This window comes from Acomys minous (assembly GCF_964271855.1).
Source record: "Acomys minous genome assembly, chromosome: 19".
Classification (NCBI taxonomy): Eukaryota; Metazoa; Chordata; class Mammalia; order Rodentia; family Muridae; genus Acomys; species Acomys minous.
The window spans coordinates 20,052,347-20,077,874 of record NC_140499.1 but is presented as its reverse complement, the minus strand read 5'-3'; positions in this window follow the sequence as shown (position 1 = coordinate 20,077,874).

Genomic DNA, 25,528 nt, shown 5'->3' with positions numbered 1-25,528 from the left:
AAAAAAAAAAAAAAAAATAGACTCCTCAATGTGATGCAGGGTTCTCTTCAAATCTGATTCCACCTTCCCTCTGGCAGTATTTCTGCTCTCCATCCCCTCACCATATCTGGGCTCAGCTTCTCCAAGGTCCAGGCAAAAATTAGCTCTCTACCAAAGCACATTCACCAGGCCAGAATAGGAATTCAGTTAGAAATTTATGGATGCCTGGTAAGAATAGGGAAGGAAGTTTAGGCTTGTAAGACTAAATTTAGGCTTCTGAAGACTAAAGCATGGGTGTGGGTAATTTTACCCCTTTGCAAGATAAGAAGGAGAGATTTTGCTGTGAGGTACAGAATTGGAAGGGTGGCCCCAAGATTTTGGTAACACCAGAACAGGACTCAGTTTGCAAAGGTATGCATGTATACAAAGAAGGTCTTTGTAACTTTCTTTATTACTGACGAGTGGATATGCAGTCACTACCATTGTGACCTGTTCTCCACGTTTGCTGTCACCACTGTCCCAAAAGGCTCAGCAGGCTTTGTTGATTCAGAGGGTGGAGCAGCAGAAGTTCAGAAGACAGACAGACAGACAGAAAAGATGCTGGGAAACCCTCCTCCCAAGGATACCTAAGGTAATCAGCAGGCAGTACATGCAGAGAGTCTTGCAGGAAATGCTTCAGGTCTTTGCCTGCACCTCATCAAAGAAAGAAGCCCTGAGGTCCAAGTGAGTTGCTGAGAATACCTGGCAAGTCAGTTGGAACAGCCATTTCCCTTGGCCAGTAGTGCTTAGTCTTTTCAATATACTATGTCTAGGGATTAAAAGTTTTTTAATAGGAATAGTATACTTTCTAGTTGAGGAATATCTCCATTTCTCCAGACTCCCCACCCCATATACCCTTCATGGAAAAGCCTCAATGAACCCATCTTTATTGCTAAGTAGAACTAACCCAGTGACATTGGTACCCCAAAAGGAAGTGACTCTCTTCTCATAACAGAGACCCTATGCTGCTCCTGTGAAGATAGTGGTGAACTGAGACCAGGTAAGAGCCAGATACAAAACGCAGCCCAGATTTCCTTTGAAGCAGGTTGTAATTCTCTCTCCAGATGTGTCCAAGGATTGTAGGAGTGGGCAGGCATAGCCTAACCCTTCTGCGGGGCCATTCTTAGCTAATAAGTCTGATGTGGCTTCTCTAGCAAAACTCTGACTAGAACGAAGAAGCCTACGACCACTGTCACAGGAAGAAGAGGTAGGTCATGCGGCCTCTGATGTTAGGCCGCCCTGCATCCCGACTCTGCAGCTTACTTAACCTGTGACCTCGGGTGGGTGTAAAGTCTCCTGTCTTTAACATCTGTAAAACTAGAAGTGATTGGTCCTCCCTCGGGGATATTGAAACGCCTAAATGAATGGTTACAAGGTGAATGCTCACACCAGTGCCTGCAACTTAGATGCAACTATAGTGTCCCTTATTCGATTCAAGGTGGAGGAAGGGCAACACCACAGGGCCTGAAAACAAGCTCTTCGTTCAAAGCTTTCACCCCAGCTCCTTCCAGCCTTGTCATCCTTTAAGCCACCCTACAGTGCCAGGTACGTAGTATTCACCAAGCGTGAATGCTCCTTAGTGTAAACCTTTGGAAATTGTGGCTCTGCTGCATGTCTTCTCAGCAAATGTGTTCCTGGTCAAGCCATTCTGAGCTAAGTTCTCTTTTAGTTGCATGCCGAGGAATTCTGTTGGTTGTTTCCCCATCACCTCCTCACACCGTTCCCTCCTCCTACCCTCTGTGACCTCCACAAAGTGAGTTCAACTGGAGGCCCTGATTGTATATTGGTTGTGGAAAGGAAATGGGGGGCCATCCTCAGAGCTTGCCATCTGAGTCATGTGCGTGGCGCCCTCAGGGCTCAAAGCAGGAGCACACATACTCAGACAAGCTCTCAAAGGAGACACCATCCCCACCCCCGACGGTGGCCTCAAGAAGGAGGCTCCTGGATATTTCTAACTTTGTAATGAGGCGTGTGGGGGTGGAGCTGAGATAAATTTGAGAGACGTTAAAGAGTAGTTGAAAAAAAAGAGAGAGAGAGAGAGAGGCGATTAGGAGGTAAAATGAACAAGACACTTTGTATGTCCATGTGCCAAGGAGGAGGTGAGGTGTGAGAGAAGTCTGTCACGGTAGCCAATAAGCCGTGAGGGCCAAATGCTTGGCTTGAATAAGTAGAATCTGCTCCCTGCCTGCAGCAGAGCTTGGCGGTGAGTCAGCAAATTAGCAACAGAATTTCTTCTTCAGGAGCCACAGACAGTTCATTTACATATGCTGTGCTGCACACGCCTGCACGCACACAGACACAGAGAGAGAGAGAGAGAGAGAGAGAGAGAGAGAGAGAGAGAGAGAGAGAGAGAGAGAAGAAAAGAGAAACTGGTAGATACAACCTTCATCATATGACATTTCTATTCTTATTTCCAAAAAAATGCGTATCATTGAAATTTATCTAGACCTATTTGCCAAGCAATCTGAAGATCTTAAAAGCATGGTTTTGGAAATTTTAAGAAAATATCACATGTCTCCTGACAATTTCTTCCAGCCCTTCTTTTTGTTAAAAGCAAAACAAAAACAAGAATATAACTTAAATCCCCTGTCTTGGTTATGAGATTATAAGATCTTTTCCCTTTCCTTTTTGTCTTATATGATTACGTTTTCTAATTTTTCTTCATGTACTTTTTCCTGATATTTAAAATGCTATACAGCAAAGATCATATAGAGTATGCAAAGCCTAAGGTTGCTTTAGAGCAGCCTGCTGTTCAGTGATGTTCAATGAACCAACAAGGGCCAGCTACAGTGTCTACTGGAAAGGACAGGGGGACAAGAGAGGGCAGGAGGGATTAGGAACAGAGAGAGTCCCAGCGATGCTTTCAAACAAACACTAGAACCTGCGTAGTAACTGCGCTGAGCAAGAAGTCCCTTGGAGACATCAGTGGCTTTCAGACAGTGAGCAGCAGCTCCCAGGCTGATCCTTTGCAATTCAACTGGAACCCTCCCTCCTGCAAAGCTGCTCCAGGTTTTCACATTAAACCTGAGTTTAATTGCTAATGAAGTGTGGATACAGGACAGAGCCTATGTCTTCAAAGCTAGTCCTACTTCGATAAAGTCATTTTAAAAACCGAAGGCCACCAGACCAGAAAGCAACTGCAGCCCACACAACCTTGACCTTCCCTTTGGATGCTCGCTTTGGTTCCATGAAGCAGCTTCCTCGCTTTCACCTGGCACCTTTGGTAAGTGAGGAATCCACAGCAGAGGGCCTGACTCTTTCCTTTTTAAAATGTGTTGTGTTGAGGGACACTTAGGCTGTTTCCATGTTCTGGCTATTATGAATAAGGCTGCTATGAACATGGTTGAGCAAATTTTCTTGTTGTGTGCTGGAGCATCTTCTGGGTATATTCCAAGGAGTGGAATAACTGGGTCTTGAGGAATCCCTATTCCCATTTTTCTGAGATAACACCAGACAGATTTCCAAAGTGGTTGTACTAGTTTGCATTCCCATCAGCAATGAAAGAGTGTTCCTCTCTCCCCACATCCTCGCCAGCATGTGGTGTCAGTTGAATTTTTGATCTTAGCCATTCTGATGGGTGTAAGATGGAATCTCAGAGTTGTTTTGATTTGCATTTCCCTGATGATTAAGGAGGTTGAGCATTTCTTTAAGTGTTTCTCAGCCATTTGATATTCCTCTGATGAGAATTCTTTGTTTAGTTCCAGGCCCCATTTCTCAATCAGAGGAAGGACAGCAGGTTACCAAGAAGAGACTTGATACCCTATGAACATATACAGGGGGAGGTAATCCCCCCTCAGGAACAGTCATAGGGGAGGGGAATAAGGGGAAAATGGGAGGGAGGGAAGAATGGGAGGATACAAGGGATGAGATAACCATTGAGATGTAACAAGAATAAATTAATAAAGGAGAAAAAATAAAATAAATGAAAAAAATAAAATAAAATGTGTTGTGGACACTCACTGGAGAGATGGCTTGGCTGTTGAGGGCTGATCCCTTAGAGGATCTGAGTTCAGTTCCCAGCACCTATATCACAAGGCTTACACTCACTCATAACTCCAGCTACAGGGGATCTGACATCCTCTTCTGGTCTCCATAGATACCCATGTGCCCCTGCACATACACATAAATAAAAACAAAAAAATTTTAAAGGAATTGTTTTTCATTTGTATTTGATTTTAAACTAGTGTTAAAAGCAACAGGTGTCCACATGCCGTTTTCATGCACATTTTGTTTTAAGACGGACTCTCCCCCATCCCTGCTCTCCTTCCTCTCTAGCCTCTTCCCCCGCCCCACCCCCACCCACTCCCCCAAAAGCTGTTATTACTAGACATACCTTTCCCAGAGTTGAATACCAGCTACTGGTGTTGGATTCAGAGTCAGGAGTTTTCGCAAACTCCAGGTGTTGTGCACAGACTAGACGTCATACTAGGTTCCATTGTCATGCAAAGGTCTTGGTGTACAAGGCCTCTACGTCATCAACCCCGTGTTGCAGCCATTCCATGGCTCTTCCCACAGCACACGCTTGCTCCCAGAGCCTCCAGGCAGCAAAAGGAGGCTTGATCCTGACAGGGAAAAATGGAGGCTGGGTGATATTTGAACTGGGAAGGGGGAGATTTGAATACACATCCAGCATCATGTCAGGGAGTCACGGACAGGTGGAACTAACAGAAGGGCGGAGAGGTACAGGTTTGACTGCAACAACCTCCTATCTCTTGTTGCCTCTCCGTCCTAACCATATGGCTGGAACTCAGGCTCTTCTCCTTCCCCACAGAACATCTGGCTGGATCCTCCATTCAAGTTCAAGTTCGTTCAAGTTCATTTAAGTCCCTCGATGTCTACTCAGCTTGCAGCATCTTTGAGACACAGTAGCAGCTTGGGATTTGCATGTTAAATTTTCACCCATATTCCTAGCTGATAGCTCACCTATGGGAGACAACAAGGGAGGAAGGGGCAATTTATGCTTGGCCTTGAGCTCCAAGTTGTGTTTGTGAGCACCTGGCCTTTTAGCCCTACAATGGACCAAAGAGGCTTTCCTCATCCCACAGCTGTAATGCGACATAAATGAGGCAATGGCGGCAAGCAGAGGGCCAGTCACATGCCTAGTGCCCAGTAGATTTTTTGCAATGGATGGATCTTCCCAACTCTGGTCAGTCCTAGTTGCATTGACAGGGAGATGGGTGTAGGGGTTCTCAAGCTCAAATGGTCGGGAGGCCTGTTGGTCGGGATACTGTTGACTTCTTGTGGTGTACACACACCCTCTACAAGAAAAAACAAATCATCTGGCCCAAAGCATCAGCAGTGCCAAGACTCAGAAACTGTGCCCCTCTGTAGCTACCCACCTGGGCTCCTTCAGCCCTTCTGTTAATGTGCCCATGAGCTATGGTGACCTATGGCTGGTCTCTATGCCTGACTACCCCTCAAGACTGGCCTGACCACTGCCTCCTGAGCTTCTCAGAGCTCAACTGTCGGATTCTTTGTGAAGTGGCCAACAGGTTTCATAGCTTTGACCTGAGCCCATCCCAGCAGGGAACAGGTAAAAAAAAAAAAGCCAAGCTTTCTCGCTGACCAGGAACAGGCAAGAAACCGGTTCCTGCAGGGACCTGGCTGAGAGCCACATGAAAGCAGGCACAGCCCGGAGCATTCCACCCAAACTGGCTGCACACCAGGCCCAGCCAGTGAGTCACCACCACATGCTGCTGCCTCTCGCCCGTGACCTTTCTTTATCCCTTCATTAGCTGTAAATCTTTAGGAGTGAAACAGCAGAGAACAGACTGGGAAGGTCCTGGCAGACTAACACCCCAGGCAAATGCCCAATTCAAAATTCAGAGTTAAAAACCCAGGCTCTGAATGAGTGCCAGTCATGGCAAACTAGGCTCTTCAGAGCTGTCTCTGCAAACCAGAGATGTGGACAAATGGAGCCTGTCTCTCTGCATCATTTAAATCATGTGGCGACCCTGGAGCATCCTTTAGGAGAAGGAACAGATGTGTTTAGCAATACCCAGATGGTAGGGGACAAGTTGAAGGACCTGTGTAACGTTGGCCAGTAATTCATGCTCGCCCCAAACCACACTGTGCCCCTAAAGAAACCACCGGTGCATCCCCAGTTCCTTTTACATCAAATAGAATAATGAAGTCTCCCCACACAGCGACTACAGAAACAATAATACAGCTTAGTGCTTTGGCACAAAACAAAGCAAGAGTGGTTTTCTGCTTTGGTTTGTTTTTTTGTTTGTTTGTTTTTTTGTTTGTTTGTTTTTGTCTTTTTGTTTGTTTGTCTTTTGGGGGAGAAGACCTGTGAGGAGGGCAGCAGCCTTCCAAGGGGATTTTTACCCAGCTTGACCTCACCTGAGGTCACTTCTCCATATGCAGCCTTCAAAGCAGCTGCCTTGGATGCAGCCACAAGGCTTGAAGATGATTCTAAAGCTAGCCCAAGGACCCACTGACTTGGCCTTTCTGGGGAGGAGGCTTTAGACAGGCCTTGTAAACAGACACTTGACTTCAGTTTTACACCTGACAACGTCTGAGAACCTTCTAACTGAACAAACCACACAGTGCGGCCCAGGGGCCGCCTGTTCCCAGAAGAAACACAGCTCTTTGGCCTGCTGGCTTTCCTCTCTCGGCAGTGTTGCAGGTGGAGGTCTTGGACAAGATGGGGCAGATCCAATGACTCATCTGAGCCAGGCTGTCCACCCGCACACTTCTACTGACAGCCACATGTTGCCATTTGTCCTTCTGGGTTTGGCAATTCTGGTAACATTCTTAAAGTGAGAAGAGCGGGATGTTTTCCTTCTGCCTGCTGCCCCATGTGAGACCCCCCCCCCATCTCCCTGCCTTGCTACCAAGGAGCAAGTCATGACTTAGCAGACCTGCCTGTAAGTTGATCCAGCTCTCCTTTGATTGCTCCCCACAGCTGTTTTGAATTTCAGAATGTGCCCCAAGTGTTCTATGTGTTGTGCTTTCAACGGTCTTGTGAGAAACCCATTGCATTTTCTAGATGAGCCCCGAAGGTGACCTACAAATGGTAAGATCAATACCCGGGGAGGCTCTCTTCCAAACCCAAGGCTTGGGCAGCTGGCCTGCTCTGCTTGCCTGTCTCTGAAACACCACCATTCTTTTATTGTTTGTTTCTTGATGTATTTGATAATGTAAGGTATGGAATTAAATAAGGACATTTTCATATATAGTATATAAGGTACTCTGAGCATATCTGCCCTCACATCATGTTATCTCCTACCCCTGAATTTAGTCTCCTTTGGTTTTCTGGACAGTTTTGTTTCTACACTCATGTTGTGTACACACAAATGATTTTGTGTAATATTGTACAATTTATGTAGATTTTTGTATATAAGATCTGGGGACCACAAATGAGAAAAAAAAATGTACATCTGTCTTTTGGAGACTAACTTATTTACCAGTCTCTCTCCAGTTGCATCCGTTTTCCTGGAGATAATGTAATGTTCTTTTCCCTTGTGGTTGGAAGACTAAAGCCTTCATTCTAAGGTTTTATTCAACTACTCACTGACTACAGTTGTCTAATGATAAATTCCTTGGGCATAGGTAGATGAGTCAGCAGTCAAAAGGCTCTGATGTTCTCTTAGAGGAACTAAGTTCAGTTCCCAACACTCACATAGGTTGACCCATAATCGTTTGTAACTCTAGCTTCAGGAATCTGAGTTTTCTGGGCCCCATCCAAACATATGTTGCGTTCGTTCACGCAGATGCACACGTACACATAAATAAAAATAAAATCTTAAAGTAAAATAAAATTTTCTACTCATCAATATTTGCTTGGTTGTTTTGGGGGGTTGGGGTTAGATTTTTGTTTTGCTTTATTTTAAGGTTTTGTTTTGTTTTGGGTTTGGGGGGGGTTGTTTGTTTTGGTTGGTTCTTTGAGACAAGGTTTCTCTGTATTGCCCTGGCTATCCTGGAACTCACTCAGTAGACGAGGCTGGCCTCAAACTCACAGAGATCTGTCTGCCTCTGCCTCTGCCTCTGCCTCTGCCTCTGCCTCTGCCTCTGCCTCTGCCTCTGCCTCTTCCTCCCAAGTGGGGGCATTAAAGATGTGCACCACCACCACCCGGATGCTTTGTTGGTTTTAAAACCAGCTCTTACTTGCCACCCAGGTTATCCTGGATCTCTCTAGATAGCCCAAGCTGGTTTTAAACTCATGGTGATCCCCCATCTCAGCTTCCATACTGTTGGGTTTATAAATGAGAGTCACTACCTGCCTCCAACCCACCATGAATAAGCATACACATGCAAACTACCCAATACGGAATTATCTAATGAATACAAGGCCATCAGTGTCATGTGACTTTGTGAACTCATAACGGCAGCTAGCATGCCTGAAGTCTTGCTACTATGAAGAACTGTCTCAGGGACTTCAAGTATTCTGCTTTGTTTCATCCTCCAAGCACCTCTGAGGTGAGTGCACCGTTGTTTCCTCATCACAGCTAAAAAGAACATATCACAGAAATGTCGCCTTAGGTTTCTAAGGCCACATAGCTTGTCAGTAAGCCAGGAAACACAGTCAGAGACTATGGCTCCAAAAACCAGTGCTTTAAGTATCCCTCTTTACAGCAACTCAGTATAAACTCAAGAACACATCCGTACAAGTGAGGAAGTAGGAAGACAGCCTCTTCCGAAGATTGCTTAAGGCCTTAGAGAACCTTAGATTCCAAATGCTACTGAACATGGAGGCCCATAGTGGTCTGGCACTCTGTAAGATGCTGTCACCTAGGCCCAGAAAGGACCTTGTTAGGATTTAAAACTGAAATCAAGTTGGAAAAAAAATTGAAGGTAAACTGTACTGAAACTGTTAGCCTAAAAGTTGGCTTCCAACTGTTCTAGTGACTATAACCTTCTATTTAATGGTCATTTTTATAACAATTTCTAAAAAAATAAACAAATCTCTAATTCATGATTTATATCTAAAAACTGGAAAGAGCTGTGTCAGAGAACTGGAAAAGCATAGAGATAGCCCCACTGTGCTGTCCTTTCTGATGGGGACCAGGATGCAACATTCACAGGACCTTTGGCTTAAAGCTGTAGTCCAACAATCTTATTCCTGCTTGAAGTGAATCCCAGTGGCTTGTGCACAGCACAGGTCATTCCTTTCCTGGCAACAGCAACATCCATGTAGTCAGCCTGGGTCTATAGCATCCACAAAACTGTTCTGGAGGCAACAACCAGTCCCCTTTGCTATGCATTTTACATAATGAGCTCTTCACTTGTCTTCTTACTGTGGACAAATACTTGACAAAAAATACCTGAAGGGTAGAAGGGCTTATTTTAGTTCAGTGTTTGCGGGACTATAGTCTACCATGGCAGGGAAGACTTGTCAGGGGGAAGCACAGCGTGGCTGATCACATTGTAGCTGCAGTCAGGAAGCAGAAAGCCAGTGATAGTACTCAACCGGCTCCCTTCTCTTATCCTTTGGATTCAGTCTGGGCCCACAGACCTTGGGATAATGCTGCCCACATTTGAGGTGGCCCTTCACTCTTTGGTTAATCCTCTCTAGAAGCACCCTCAAAGACACACCTCCTAGGTGGTTCCAAATGCAGTCACGCTACAGTGAAGATGAACATCCGTACAACCTGCCACCAGGCTCAGAAGTCAGGGCACTTCTCTGCTAACCTCGAAGATAAAGTTTGTCTCTCCAACTGTGTATGAAATCTTCCACATTCCTCAACTCAGAAGAACATTCCATGGATGCTACTGTGTCTGTTACTAATTGTAGAATGCAAAGACCAAATGCTAAGACCATATTTGGCCAGAATATGTTTTGTAATTTTTATGAGGCAGTGTGATAAAACTAAAATCTAGACAGAACAACCCATAATATGAGCAAAGCCCTTCTTATGCATGGACTTCAGCCCCAGGGTTTACTTCCTCCCTAGCTCTCCTAGGCCAAGCTAGTCACACCCTCTTCTAGGTTCCCACAGCATCTTGCTTATATTCCAGTCAAAGCATTGAATGAAGTGTGCTCTAATTATCCTTTTCACACGTGTTTTCCTGCGGAGAGAGACCAGTGTCTTAACACTGTAACATCCTTGGGTCCTTGGTACTTAAAACAACCCACAAACTGTAAGTATTCACCAAATGGAAAAACCTGAAATACGATGAGGGTGAACCTCTAAGTCCAATGCAAATGGTCCTGTTAGCTCTTGCACTAGGCCAATATTTCTGTGTCCATCTACCAACCTGGTCTGTTATTGTATTTGGTCCTCTTCAAATGTGATCTTTATACTGCAGTCTAAACAGGGCCTCCAAAGCTGATGTGATATGCTTTTGCAATAACCTGATGTGTGTGTGTGTGTGTGTGTGTGTGTGTGTGTGTGTGTGTGTGTGTGTGTGTGTATACTGGATTTCTTAGAACAAGAAAATAACTGCGAACAAATGAATGCCTCTATTTCCACTAGGAAGTTGGGTATAGTGAGTTTGAGACTTTGCTATCCTTCTTACTCCAATAGAGCAGGGACAAACAATGTGGCTATTCCTGCACCATCCATAGCAACCAAATGGATCTTCTTCTTACACCCCTGGTCCCCTAACTTGGGCCCAATACCTCCAGCCTCATCTAACACAAGGGCATTGTGACTCTACCCCCAGAAGACAGACACAGGGAAGTCCCTGTCCCAGAGCAAAGGAAGCTTGGAAGGGAAGGACAAAAGTGAAGTTCAGTGACCTTTGCTCCCTTGGCTTCCTCCAGATCCCACAGACTGAGCATGCTTGGAGGTAAAGCCATGTTTCTGATTCTCTTCCACCATGTATTCACCAGACCTTATTTCTTAGGTGGTGGGGATGTATTAACATTTGAAGGTTCTCCAGCCCTTCAGAAGAGGAATTGTCCTTGTTGGATCACTTTATAAATCTTTTCTGACATAAAAGCAGAGGATGGAAATGAGAAAGAAACCCAGGGAGACATAAGAAAGCAGAGCCTAGTGGCCCACCTCACTAAGGGCAGAAATGTGGGAGGGGGAGGGGTAGGGATGGGAGGAAAGTCTAGTTGGCAGCAAGAAAGTTGGGAAATAGTGAGTAAATGGGAGTTAGAAAGGAGAAGAAACAAGATTTTATGATGTGTGGCTGGCAAGGAATAAATCCCCCTTTAATACACTTTGAGAAACTCATATAGGTTGAAATAACTTTGGAATTATTTTTGTTCTAGGCTGGGTTCATCTATAAGGCATTCTCTGCAGTGATTGGACAACTGGGGCTGTCAGTGTGGTTAGAATTACACCTACCACTAGCTAGTGCAGTAACACCTTTCAATCTTGGGAAACCTGTCTATGATAAGAACTACTTTACCATACCCTTCTAGTAAAATCCATAAGAAACAAGTTCAGATTCACAGAGGGCAATTAGAGTCATTTACCAAGCCTACATAAAACTACCTTGTGTGTTATGACACTATTATTGCCCAGACATTGTGAAAACTGCTTTAAATCTGTGTCCTCATATACTTAATAACAAATGCATTTTTATTTCATTCTGTCTTATTTCAGAAAGAGTAAGATCTGTAGAATAATAATACATAATAGCATCATTGAAAAGTGAGAGCAGGTTTTTGAGATGGCAAGTATGTAAACAGAGCCATGCATGTGGCCAAGAAAACATCTTATAACGACGTGCACAGTTGATGCTGATGGACCACACATTTGGCTCTGGGTTTTATATGGTTTAAAGAAGGGAAAACAGTCAGTCAGTTGTAGAAATCATCAGGTTCAGGAAGTGCAGGAAGAGAAATGACTGGTTTCTGGTATGATGGCCAAAGAAGAGGACACAAGGACAACTTTCTGCAGCATCCTACCGCAGTCCAAGCATGAGCTTCCCATGCTATCACTTACATTGACAGCTTGGGCACTAAAGCCAAGTTGGCATATAACCTGTTTGGGGATATTACTGTCCAGTTTGACCAATGAGGTGATTGAGGCTCAAAGAGTGTTAACCAACTTGTTCGTACACACACCAGTGAGGTTCTCACTCACATTTATGCAGTGCCACCTGATTCAAAAGGCTGACCTTCTAATCATTTCCCACACAATGCTAACCCAAATAACATGAGGACTCTCCCCCATCCAAAGTTTCTCTCGGGCTGGAGAGATGGCTCAGAGGTTAAGAGCACTGGCTGCTCTTCCAGAGGTCCTGAGTTCAATTCCCAGCAACCACATGGTGGCTCACAACCATCTATAATTCAGTATGGTGCCCTCTTTGGCATCCAGGTGTACATGCAGACACCACATTGTATACATAAAAAATAAAAAAAATTTTTTAAGTTACTCTCCCCAATTGGGCAGTGGTGGTGTGCGCCTTTGACCTCAGCACTCAGGAGACAGAGGCAGGGGTATCTCTGTGAGTTTGAGGTTGGCCTGGTCTACAGAGGGAGTTCCAGGACAGCCAGGGTGACATGGAGAAACACTGTCTCTAAACACCACAAAAAATAAAATAAAAATAAAACCAAACCAAACAAACAAACTTACTCTCCTCACTCATCACATATACACCCATTTCCTTTTCAAAACCTTGGAAAACAGGACTCTGAACAAGCGATATTATTAGCCTTTGTTATAAGAGAAAATAACCTCTTAGTTTTGGGGTACCCTCTGTTCTAGCACCCATGTAGTTTAAGTATTGGTTGAAGCAGAATGACTGAAGCAGCTGCCCCTGCCAAAAGCCCCTCGTCTTCCCAGCTGGTCTCCCACAACTGGCAGGTGATGTCATCTCTGGCAGGAAAGGGTACTCATGGGAAGAGGAAAAGAAAGGCAAGATGGGAGGGCAGACTGGGTCACACTGAAGGGACTTAGTGGCAGACCCAAAAATCTGAGATTCATTTATCATCCTCAATGGCCCATAGCCAGGGCAGCAAGCCAAGGAGGCCCACATGTGGGGCAGCAACAGCTAATATGGAGCACAGGGCTTCCCAAAGATGCATTTGCACCCCCATCCCAAGCCTATCGAGTGAGAATCCCAGGTCAAGCTGACCCCATATAGCTCAGAGAGGCAGAAAACTGAAACCTGAGTCAAGACCAGTTCTTCACACTCTGTAGTATTTATTAAAAACTCTTAAACATCAGGCTCTGGGCTATCCACAAATGAGGGGTAAGTATAGATAATGCCTTGAACTTAAGTGCACAGCTCACCAGAGGAGACAGAAGTGAAGAAATATGCACAGAAACACACATAAAATCCTTGGCATTTCCTCTTGCCCAGAACCCAAGCTGTCTACCACAGCTGCCTCAGCCACATCCCCAGCTCCTGGGAAATTCAGTGCTATCCAGCAAAAGGAGCTGTAGTCAGTAAAACAGAACCTGAAAGGAGGAAAGCACCCTCTGGTGGCCCTCTGAGATGTGGCACCTGCAAGAACCCCAGTTCCACAAATAGCTGGATCCTGGCTCCAGGCTGGTGGCCAAGGCAAGTGGTCTTGGAGTAACCAGGAGCAGCAAAAGATCCTGTTTTGTTTAAACTGCAAACCTCTCTTCAGGGTCACGCCAATTTCATTCTTCCTCTTCCCCGTGTCTTTTGCTTTGAGGGTCACGTGTCCGAACAGTTGACACCGTTCTCATCTGTGCTCTCAAGTGACAAGTTCTGTAGACAGCCTTCACTCTCGGTCCCTGTTGCTCTAGCACACGACAGAGGCAGCAGAGGCACCCAGCCCACACACGGCTGATAAACATGATGAGCTGGCCCAACTGGCCCAGCTGTGCCTGCTTTTTAAATTTCTTGTAAGATCTTGGGAGCAGGGCACTCCCGAATAATCACACTCTCATAGTCTCTGAAGTCTCTGAAAATAAACGAGTTCTTAAAATATTTAAATATAATCTATGTCCTTCCTAAGAGTCTCTATGAAAATAATATTCACAAGGGGTAAACTTTGTGCTTGGAGCTAAGCCTGGTATGGCTTAATTTGCAATAGAGTAACATGTAAATTTATGATAATAAACTACATTATTTAAATGAAATTATAAAAATAAGAGTAGCTCACTCATATTCGGTTTTCATGACTGCTGACACCTCTTGAAGAACGTGACAGTATGATTTGTATTCAGGCCCGGGTTGGAGTGTGGATCCACGGGAATCCGGAAATGTTGGCTTGAAGTATGGACATAAGAAGCCCAGGCAAATACCCAAGTGGTACCCAAGGAGCCATTATAAAAATGCGCTCAGCACAGCACCTGTGTTATGAGGCTGTCAAAGCCACTCAACAGCAACTCTTAGAGCTTGTCAGGAGCGAAGGATGCATGAAGAGGAAGCAGAGGGTATGGTCGGGGAATTAAGGAGAAGGGGCAGGATATAAAACCACAAGGAAAAATATCAAGAAATATTTGCAGCGGTGCTTGATGTATGTGAAAGTAAAGAAGGCCGTTGCTGGTGTCCGAAGAAAGCATTCATCTTGAGACGTGTTGATTCCGCCTCTAGCGGAAGCTTATGAAATTCTCTCCTGGATGAAGAAAACAGCAGAGACTATGAAGTACGTCGGCCAAAATTTTAATCCATCTGAGTTGGAAGACCTCAGCATCTCTCAGGCAGAGAGATGGTTGGCCCTGTCGCTCATCACCAGGCACCATGGTCCCTCACTGGATTCCATCTGTGAAGCCAAGAGTCACTCTTTCCATGGCATCTGGCTGAGCCCAGGGTATCAACCCCAGCACCTGTGTCTGGGAGGTACTTGCCAGGGGCTGACACTGGCCAGGGAAGTGGCCCCAGTCGCCTCCAGATGACAGACGCCCTGTCCACAACCATTCATATTTCTGGATTGTGCCTATGAGGCTCACTGGTGGCGATTAAGTCTGCATGACTCCAGCCACCGTTCTGGCAAAGTCTATGAGAGGGTGCTTACAAATAACAGTGTGAGCTCTGGAGTCAACAATTCCAGGGTTGAAGTTCCACGCTTGTCAGTTAACAGTCAAGCCTCCATGAGCCTTAGTGTCTTAACAATTAAAATGCCAGGTATAAGGACATTTACCTTGTTAAAGGAGAAAATGGTCGGAAATGAGTGAATCTGCTAGCAGAGGTCCGTCACCGTGGGCTTCTGATGATCTGTTTCGTCCCTAAATCTGAGGCTCTTAAATGGCTTCACTGAGCTGACATAGAAGCAACTCAGTATAATTTGCTCCTCTATATCATGGCCCAATTTTTAATATATTTCACAATTCTTTGAGAATTCTAAACATGCATTCCATGTATTTGATCATGTTTATCCCTTAGTGCTTCCCTTATCTCCTTCCAGATCCACCGCCAACCTTCTCCCAACTTCATGGTGGCGCATGCCTCTAATCCCTGCTCTCAGGAGCAAAGGCGGGCAGATCTCTGCGAGTTCAAGGCCAGCTAGGTCTACAGAGTGAGTTCCAGGACAGCCAGGGCTATACAGAGAAACCCTCTGTCAAAACAAACAAATCAAAAGAAAAAACTGTGCTTCCCATATACTCGTGGATCTGGGACCATCCAACCATCGACTGGAGCATGGTGGAGCTGTAAGGACTCACACTCTTACAGAAAACTGACCCTCCCCTCCCTGAGATACCATCACCTATCCACAGGGCCCCACCCACTTCCTGCTAGAATATTGATTGACAGGATCGTGTGTAGGTAGGTCCTATGCAACCACAGCTGCTATGGATTCATGGCTGCGGTAGATGAACCAGCTTTCATTTCTGTTTTTAGTATGTGCTACTCAGTCCCTTGCCTGGTCTACTGGTAAATGTATTATGTTTTAAAAGAGCCTTCTTTCATCTCCCAAACATTTTGGCCTAGGCATTCAGTGAGGCAGACGTCCAAGGTCAGGGACTCAGACCTGTAAACATGGAAATGGCTTTCCTGGTAAAAACATGCGAGTACATCAATTAACTCCATTTTGCTAGATTGATAGTAACCTTTAAAATAGCAATTAGTCTCAGGCAATGGTGTCCTGTTTCTCTTTTCCACCAAAATCCATGCACTTGGGCCTTGGAGAAGGCTCTCACTAGCACTAATCTGTAATCCAAGCACTCCTGTGAAGAGATTGTTGTGATTTAAAAAAAAAAAGTACTTTGTGTCTACTGTGACAAGTTTAGACCACACAGAGGGAGTGGACTAGTCCACTTGAGTTCCTGGACCTATAGTTCTTATGAAGAACGTGCAGTGAGTTGTAACTATTTTTTTTTTAAAGATTTATTTATTTATTATTAGGTATACAGTGCTCTGCCTGCATGTACATCTGCAGGCAGAGGAGGACATCAGATCACATTATAGATGGTTGTGAGCCACCATGTGGTTGCTGGGAATTGAACTCATGACCTCTGGAAGAGCAGACAGTGCTCTTAACCACTGAGCCATCTCTCCAGCCCCAACTATTTATTTTTTTAATTCAGTAATTAAAGCATTGAATGTAAGTGAGCACTTTGAATCGGACTGTGAGTACATGAGATGTTCCCCTCTGCTGGCTCATGAAGGATCGCAACAGTATCGTCCTGCTTGGTCTAACCAGCGTCACACTGGCTGCCACTTGATAGTCACAGACAGCCCTGCAGCTGAACTCACTGGAAAGCTTAACTCCTTACCTTGGAGTCCATGTTAATGATTACAAGTCTATAAATCCCTCAGGCACCAATATGATATCCTCCTCCCTCCCACTGAGCTCACTCAACCCCAGCCACACAGCCATCCTCACAGTGAAGGGGAAACTGTCCCAACAAGTCCACCTTTGTCATTACACTGTACCCCGTGTGTGTTTTCCCAGACCAGACCACCACTTAGCAAGCCATCTTGGCTGTAACACCTGCAACTCTGTCAACATGGTGAATTACTGAACCCATATCAGCTCGGGTTTCCTTGTCTGTAAAACTTCAATAATTACTACAGGGGCTTTTGTGAGGAGTGGAAAAGGCAAGGCAGGTAGATGGCAAATCAGAAACACTCAATAGATGCCCAATAGTAGCACACCCCAAGAGTGAGTCATCAGGAGCTTTGGCCCAGCGTCTTTCTTCATTGATGAAAGCTCTGAGTGCGAGGATACCTGAAAACAAATCCTATCAGACTAACCTAAAACTGAAGTCCATGCTGTTATCTCTGTTTTTGTTTAAGTACAGGGGACCTGCTTCCCTGCAGCTAATTTACCTATCCAAGAAGAAAGCCCCTGTTTGCTCCGCACACCTGTTTGCACGGTGCCCTCCCTGTGCTTCTGAAAGCTCGAGACAATTGCCATAGTGCAACAGTCTCAGCAGACTCATGGGTCCAGAAAGCTGCCCTCACCCCCTCCCCTTGTCAGCGTCTATGACAGTTTACAAGGATGCCGCCATCCACACAGCTGCAAGAGAGATGCACACCTTTGAGGTTTAATTTTAACTTATTTTAAAACATTGTTTATGAGTGTGTGGGAGTGTGGGTATGAGCATGTGAAGACAGGTCCCCGAGGAGGCCAGGGTCATTGGATCCCCTGGAGATGAAGCCGAGAGTGCCACCCACTATCGGTGCTAGGAACCAAACTCTGGTTCCTCTGGAAAAGCAGCTACATGCTCTTGACTGACAAGCCATCTCTTCGGCCCCTTGATTTATGTTTAAATCCACAAAGGATATGTCTTTACAAAAGTAGTGGGTGCGCCTCTCAGTCGCTTATGACATGCCAGCTGAGTCCTAGGGGTTGGTTTATCTCAAAACTTTTGGTTTCCTGGTCCCTCCACGCTCCTTTCCAGGGAAATGCTCTCAATCACCCAATCCTTTCCAAAGTGCTGTCTTCCAGTCTGGGGGTGTTGGGTTTTCTCACTTAGAGACAGAGAAAGGCAAAGACAGCTGCTTTTTCTGCCTTTAGCGTGAGACTTTCCCTATGGCTAAGAGTGCGCCTCCCTCTTCTTACTGCCCACCTCTTCTCCTCAGTCTCCCTCTCCTCAGGGCCCCCACCTCCTCCTCACTGCCTTCTTCCCTCACTGCTCCTCTTCCCATTTCTCTCTTCTTTTCACTGCCCACCTCTTCTCTTCATAGCCCCCCTCCTCATTGCAAGCTCCCTAACTCTCAGCTCTGTGTTCAGGCTCTTTGTTTACCACCCTCCTCCCCCCTCCCCCCCACCCTCCTCCCCCCCACCCTCCTCCCCCCCACCCCCCTCACTCCCGCCACAGTGCTGTTTTCCATACTTCAGAAGACTGAATCCTAGCACGGCCTTCCCCACGCTCCTCAGCTCTCCTTGAGAGAACAGCATGGTGAAATTCTGCACTGAGCCGGGCGTGGTGGCACACACCTGTAAATCCCAACACTTGGAAGGCAGGAGGCAGGCAGATCGCTGTGAGTTTGAGACCAGCCTGATCTACAAAAGTGAATCCAGGACAGCCAAGGCTACCCTGAGAGACCTTGTCTTGGGGGAGTGGGGAGTCTGCACTGAGCTGTTCTGGAGTATTGTCTGTACACTCTTGAGGCCAGGTACAATTTTCACTCACTCCCTTCTAAAGGTGGAATGCCCCATACAATATTCGATATGGCCATGTTTACTTCTTCTCTCAAAGTACTGCACCCAGGCACCCACACTTGCAACCCACTTATAGTTCATAAAAGTAAACTGAGAGCAAGGCTCTGCTGTGTCCTCCTGGCATCTCTGTTACTTTTAAGAACATTTGCTTCCCCATCTAGCTTTCTAGTCTGAAAATGTCTCAAGAGCTGGGTCTTAATTTTGTTCATTTGTGTAGATGTAACAAATGCCTACTTTCTGATGTACAATAGGTCATGGGAAATGTTTAAATGTACAGGCAGACCGATGAATAAATAGAAAGACGGATGGGTGGATGGACTAAACAGAAACACCAAAAGACTTCTAGAAGAACCAGATCCAACCTTAACTTTTCTTCACGGTTCTGTTTTCTCTTTGGACTTCAGCCATGCTCAGAGATTACAGACGCCGTTACAGTCCATCGGTGGCTCACATTCTTTTGTGGATGTCCAAGTCATTGCCATCACAAGAGTCCCAGCTAGCCACTTCTTGTTTGCTTGCTTGCTTGTCTTTTTACAGAAGGCAGGTTTCCCCTGTTGGGCATACGAACCCTTTTCTAAGTTTAGGGAATTTCTTATGTAAAAGAAATATTTTTTTCTATTTTTAATTAAACATTTTTTATTTTTTACATATACATTTATATTATTACTCATATATACAATAAGCTACCTATAGCAAGAAGAACCATGACACAATCAGGAATTACATAAATGTTACATTCTTAGTGTTTTGGCTATTTGTATTTGACAGACTTGAAGAAAACATCTTTCCTGTCTTGGTGCATCTAAAATTCTGAATGTAAATCAGTATCTCTCATATCTCATCATTATTAACTTGAAACACCTATCTAGATCTAAAAACATCTTAACCTGTAAACAACTAAGCTTCATTGTAAAACTAAACTATCTGGTCTTCAACCCCACAGAGACTTGAGAAGGAATAAAATATACCTGAGTATGCTGGGAGTGCAGGTTAGCAGCTTCCCAAATGAGAGATGGCAGAGACAGTTTGCTACCTGAATAGTCACCCATCTTCAGCCTTCTGGACCAATATATATATGACAGACATATTTGTGAGGCAGGAACTATTGAGGACTTGCTTACCTTGTCTTGGTAGAGTTTGATTATTGACTCTGCCTGCATCCAAGCTTGCCCTTTTTTAGGCAGAATTCTGTCTGTGGTAGAAATGAGGACATTTTGCCCTGTGGTTTGTTTGCCACATTTGAAGCCATCTCCATAAGGAGGTTCTTTGATGCTCATCATCCTCTTTGAAGTAGGCTGGGTGTTGCCAGGAGTTAACCTGTCTCATTGTCAGTGAATCTTTAAAATATTAAGAACATTTTAAATGTCATATTCTGTATGTCTCTGAGGTTTTTGAAGACCTTATCTAACTATTTTACCTTATCTTTCTATACAATCATATCTATCTATTGCTCCTAAGATGTATACTCTTGTGATAAAAATAGACTAGTAATTGACATGACCATAATCTGATCAACTAACACTTAACCTGTATAACTCATTTATCCTAAACAGCCTACAATAGCACTTTCAAAGTATTGGAAGTAAACATTGTATTATAAATGAGTTATATGAATACAATACCTCATATTAGAAATATATTTAATGTGTGAGCAGAATAATCTTACATTTGAATTCTGTACCAATATATCTAAAATTAAGCTTATTTTTTCATCTATATACAAAATTCTATGCCAGTGAATTAAAAATAGCCTTGTGAGTGACAACTGAGGCATTAAGTTGAGGAGGAGATTCACTAGTTTACTTTTTGTTCTGTCTTCCCTACATCTTTCTATATTCCCCCTTTTTTTCTTTTTAATCCCTATCTTCAAACCCAACAATGGGAGATAAAGGAAAAGAGAGACATCCCTGAGTCCAAACTTGTTTTCTCTCTAAATAAGACTAATGGGAGTTAGTTATAAGTTATTATTGGTCTTCCTTAGTTTAGGGACTTTTAAAAGACACATTGCTTCTTGGGGAGCTCTGCACTGCTGCGTTTGCTCTTCCTTGTCAACTTGAGTGCACTTACAATCACCTCAGAGACACACCCCTGCATGTGTCTGTGGGGGTTGTTTCCAGAGGCTTAATTAAGGCGGGAAGACACACCCTGAATGCTGGCTGGGGGGCCCTCAGTGATGATGGAAGAAGCTGGTTTTAGTTTTGCCTTCCTGACTGAAGACCACCTGCCCCATATGTCTGCTGCTGCGAGTTTTCCAACATGATGGATCCATTTGTCGCCCCTCAAATCGTGAGCCAAAATAAACGTTCGTTTTCTCAAGTTTCTTATTGTCAAATGTTTTGTCACAGCAGTGAGAAAGTAACTAATACACTCCCAAACCTTCATAACATCAATATTATCACCAACAAAAATAGCTGACACTTACTGAGAGATATTCCGTGCCAGACATCGTGTTGGGGCTTGACATCCACTGTTTCGTGTACTCCTGTCGAGTGGATGGGACTCAGACAAAGCAGGTGCTTCAGGTAAGAGGGTTAGAAGGTGCCAGCAGGAGATCTGAACTCTAACCGGCTAATATTTGGGCCCGATTGTTCAATCTCATATCTGTGGTGAACTCAGCTAAGTTCTGTCACGTACCTATTTTGAGAGTCTTATACTTATTTGAGAGTCTTATACTATGTAGCCCTGACTGGCCTAGAATTCCCTGAGTAGACCCACTGGGCCTTGAGCTCACAGAGATCTGCCTGCCTCTGCCCCCTACCTCCCAAGTGCTAGGATTAAAGACTTGCATCACACTCTTGGTGAGAGTTTTGTTCTTAAGGATTAGTTCGTTTCTCTCATTTATCGTAGATGTGAAATATTTCACACACACAGATGCAATTACTAAATCCGTTGGCTAGTTTTATGTCAGCTTGACACAAACTGGAGTCACGTAGGAAGAGAAAACCTCACCTGAGAGAATGCTTCCAGAAGAGCAAGGGGGTAAGTAAGCCTGTTGGGCATTTCCTGATTGGCGGTTAATATGAGAGGGCTCAGCTCACCATGGAAGGTAAGCAGCACTCCTCCATGACTTCTGCATTAGCTGCCACCCCCATGTCCCTGCCCTGACCTCCTATGGGCTATTACCTGGTCTAAGTGAAATTAACCCTTTCCTTCCCAGGTTGCTTTTGGTCATGGTGTTTGACCAGAGCAATAGAAACCCTCACTAAGACGCTAAGTAAGACACAACTAGGAGCTCATTTTCTTCTTAAATTTGCCCCGTGTAGTGGGAGTGACATCTATTATCACGAGTCTCTGAAGTGAAAAGTGGAACAGGAAAGCACAGAGAAACCAGGCTAGCCATTGTCCTCCAGGAGGGAGCAGGGAAGGGGATCACAGGCTCTGAAAGGTAACACTTCTCTATTAAATTTTTAAAAAGGAAGGGAAGGAAATTGTAGCCCCTGTTCAGCTGACTCGGACACCGCAGCTTGTGTAGGACGCCAGTGTTTTCTGCTGCTGCCTTAAACCGGTTTAATGTAAATTGTGCCTACTTTGAATTTGGGGAGGAAATTCCTCTGTGAATTCCTGGTAATGTTATTAACATCTCGGGACATGCACTCGCCTCTAACCTAATTATTCATGCTATTTTCAACCACAGATTGTGACACCACCAACTCAGTCCAGAGACTAAAATAAAACAATCTTTGGAAAGTTCCTGTGGCATGTGCATCAGAGAGAGAGGAGTATGACCTTCAGAGGTCTCAGTGACTCGACCACAAGGCCCAGCATTCCCTGCACCTCACACGCCCTAATGAGCCTTCCCAACTCTGACTGCTTATAACCTCATTTTTCTCTTACCCACCCCGACATGCTTAGCAAAAGAACTCTGCCAGGACATGCCATAACTTGTAGAAGAACCCTAGCCAATCAGAAATAATACGTGAACAGTGGCTATGAATAAGTAAGTTGAGCCAGGTGTTCGGATGTTGTTAATACCATCCATGACTGTCTGTTTATAATGCAAAGTCCAGGCAATGTCAGGCATAGTATTATTGGCTGCTTCCTGGAGTCATGCTGTATTTTAGTTCAAATCACAGACTAATTAAAGGGGCTAGATGGAGTTTTGCTCAGAGGTTCAAAGGAAGGAGCTGAAAGCATACTGAGTGCTGTCTAAAGTCTAGGTGTCACAAGGAGTGTGACACGGGTTTCCCGTTTAATTCCTACCACAGCCTACAAGGGAAGTGGCATCACTGTCTCCATCCCACAGATAAGGAAAGGCAACCTCTACAGGATTAAATATCTTGCTCAGGTACCATGTGCAACAGGATGGGAGGCAGGATGTTACAGACCCCAAAATTTACACACACTGCCTGACCCAGGACCAGGAGCACAGTGCGGACTGTTTAAAAAGGAAGAGCTTCTGTAGTCTTTCTGGGTGGTTCACCTTGTTTTAGTGTGTTAGTTTTGTGACTTTATTTCTTTAAACCTCAATTTCCTCATCATGGAAAAATAAAATAACACAGAAATCATGGGACTGGAGAGACAATTCAGTTCATAAAGTACTTGTTCAGCAAGCATGAAGATGTGAGTTCGATCTCCAGAAATATATATATAATATATATATAGTTAAATATACATATATTATATATAATATATATATTAACCCAGCTCTGAGGAGGTAGAGACAGGTAGGTCCCAGGGGCTCACTGGCCAGCCTGGCTTACTTGGTGAACTAAAGGCCAATGAAAGATCCTGTCTCAAAAGTCATGTCTGAGGAGAAGGCTGAGTCTGCAAAGTGCTCGCCTCATAAGAGTGAAGACTAGAACTCGAGTCTCCAGAGCTTTCTTGTAATCTCAGTGATAGTGAGAGAGACAGGGAGGCCACTGGATGCTCACTGGTCACTACTCTAACCTTTTTAAAAATGTATTTATTTTTCATTTTATGAGTGTGGATGTTTCCTTTTAATACATATGTGTACCATGCGCATACATGATGCCCGAGGAGACCAGAAAAGGGCATTGGGGCCCTTGAGACTGTAGTTAGAGACAGATGTGAGCTACCACATGCATGCTGGGTCCTCTGTATGAGCAGCAAACACTCTAACCACTGAGCCATCCCTCCAGCCCCAAGTCTAGTCTTCTTGACTAAGCCCTGCCCAATGAGAACTCCACTTCAAACAAAAATAGACTAGGTGCCCAAGGAATGGCACCCATGGTTGTCCTCTGACTCTCACATGAATGTACATACAATCATGTGTGGGCACGTGCACACACACACACACACACACACACACACACACACACACACACACACAAGCTGAAGGTGGATAAATGGTGCCTAATGAACAACACCTGAGCCTGATTGTCCTCTGGTCTCCACATGCATGTGCATACACACATATGCACACATATGAAAATACACACACTTGGACACATGTCCACACAGAGTAGATATCATTATAATCCTACCTCATACATTTTAAATATTTTTGACAATAAAACAGTCATAACTATTTTCTTTTCTAACAGGCCTCCTCGTATGTTAAATAAAATGATAGCACTAGCTAATACTTACTGAGTGCTTGCTCCCGGCCAAGGCACTACACCTAGGGCTTGCATTTGATTTACACACGCCTCTAATGAAATAACAAGCTAACACTTCCTGAGCTTTTACTACATACCTGTTTTCAGTACCCTGCTCATCTTAACTGTAACAAGTCACCACTCGTATTGAGTAGTGACAAACTGGGTCACCCAATATTGATGTGCCAAGTTTGCAGACCATCAGATGGAAGTTCAGAGAGGGTAAATAAGTTATCTGTGGTCACACAACCAGAAAGACAGGGGTCTTGCTGAGAACTCGGACTACCAGACCTGGGAGTTCAGCCTCAGATTTCACTCTTGTGCCCCTGACTGTGACCAGGGCTGGCCTAGGACCTTTGCGTGAACAGCTGCCAAATGTGGACCAGGCACAAAGGTGCACACCTTTAATCCCAGCACTTGGGAGTCAGAGGCAGGTGGATCTTTGTGAGTTCAAGGGTAGGATGGTCTACACAGTGAGTTCCAGACAAGCTAGGGCTACACGATGATATCCTGTCTTTTGAGGGGGAAATTTTAATTTTTAAAAAAAGCTACCAATTTTTTTTTAAAAAGGCTACCAAATATGCTGAAGCTGTGAGACCTAAACTTCTAAGAAGGGAAGACTTAATACTTTGCGGCCAAACGCCTGCTGCTCTGCTTTCTATTGTTGTGACAAACACAGTGACCAAAAGCAACTTGGGAGGAAAGGATGGAGTTCATCTGCCAACTCCCAGGTCACTCTCCATTACTGAGGGAGGCCTGGGCCAGACGTAAAGCAGGAACCTGGAGGCAGCAACTGAAGCGGAAGACACGGAAGAGTGCTGCTTACTGGCTTGCTCTCTCTGACTTGCTTATCTTGCTTTCTTATACAACCTAGGACCACCCATCTAGGGTGACCCGGTCTATGGTGGTCCGGGCCCTCCCACAGCAGTCACTAATTAAGAAAATGAGCCATCGACTTGCCTGCAGGCCAATCTGATCTCAGTTGAGACTCTCTCTTCTTTTTTTTTTTTAATATTTTTTCAAGATTTATTTATTTATTATGTATACAGTGCTTGCCTGCATGACAGAAAAGGGCATTAGATCACGTTATCGATGGCTATGAGCCACCATGTGGTTGCTGGGAATTGAACTCAGGACCTCTGGATGAGCAGTCAGTGCTCTTAACCTCTGAGCCATCTCTCCAGCCCTGAGGCTATCTCTTCTTAAGTGACTCTACCTTGTGTCGAGTTGACAAAAAAAAAAAAAATCACCGGTACACTTGCAAAACTTTAGACTAAAAGCCCAAGAATGTAACTGAGGGAATGAGGATACAGCTTGTGGCGACGGGGGTGGGAGGGGTCTTCCTCGAGAGTGTGTAGGTTTGTTGGAGGATTACAGTATTGGGGATGGGAGGGAAACAATGAGGTGGGGGGGCCTCAGCAAGTGAGCACGAAGCGAGTTTGCCGAAGAACGAGGAGATAGGAACGGCAAAGGTGGGATTCGTGTGGGAAGGTAGAGATAAAATTAGACTCCATCAGGAGAG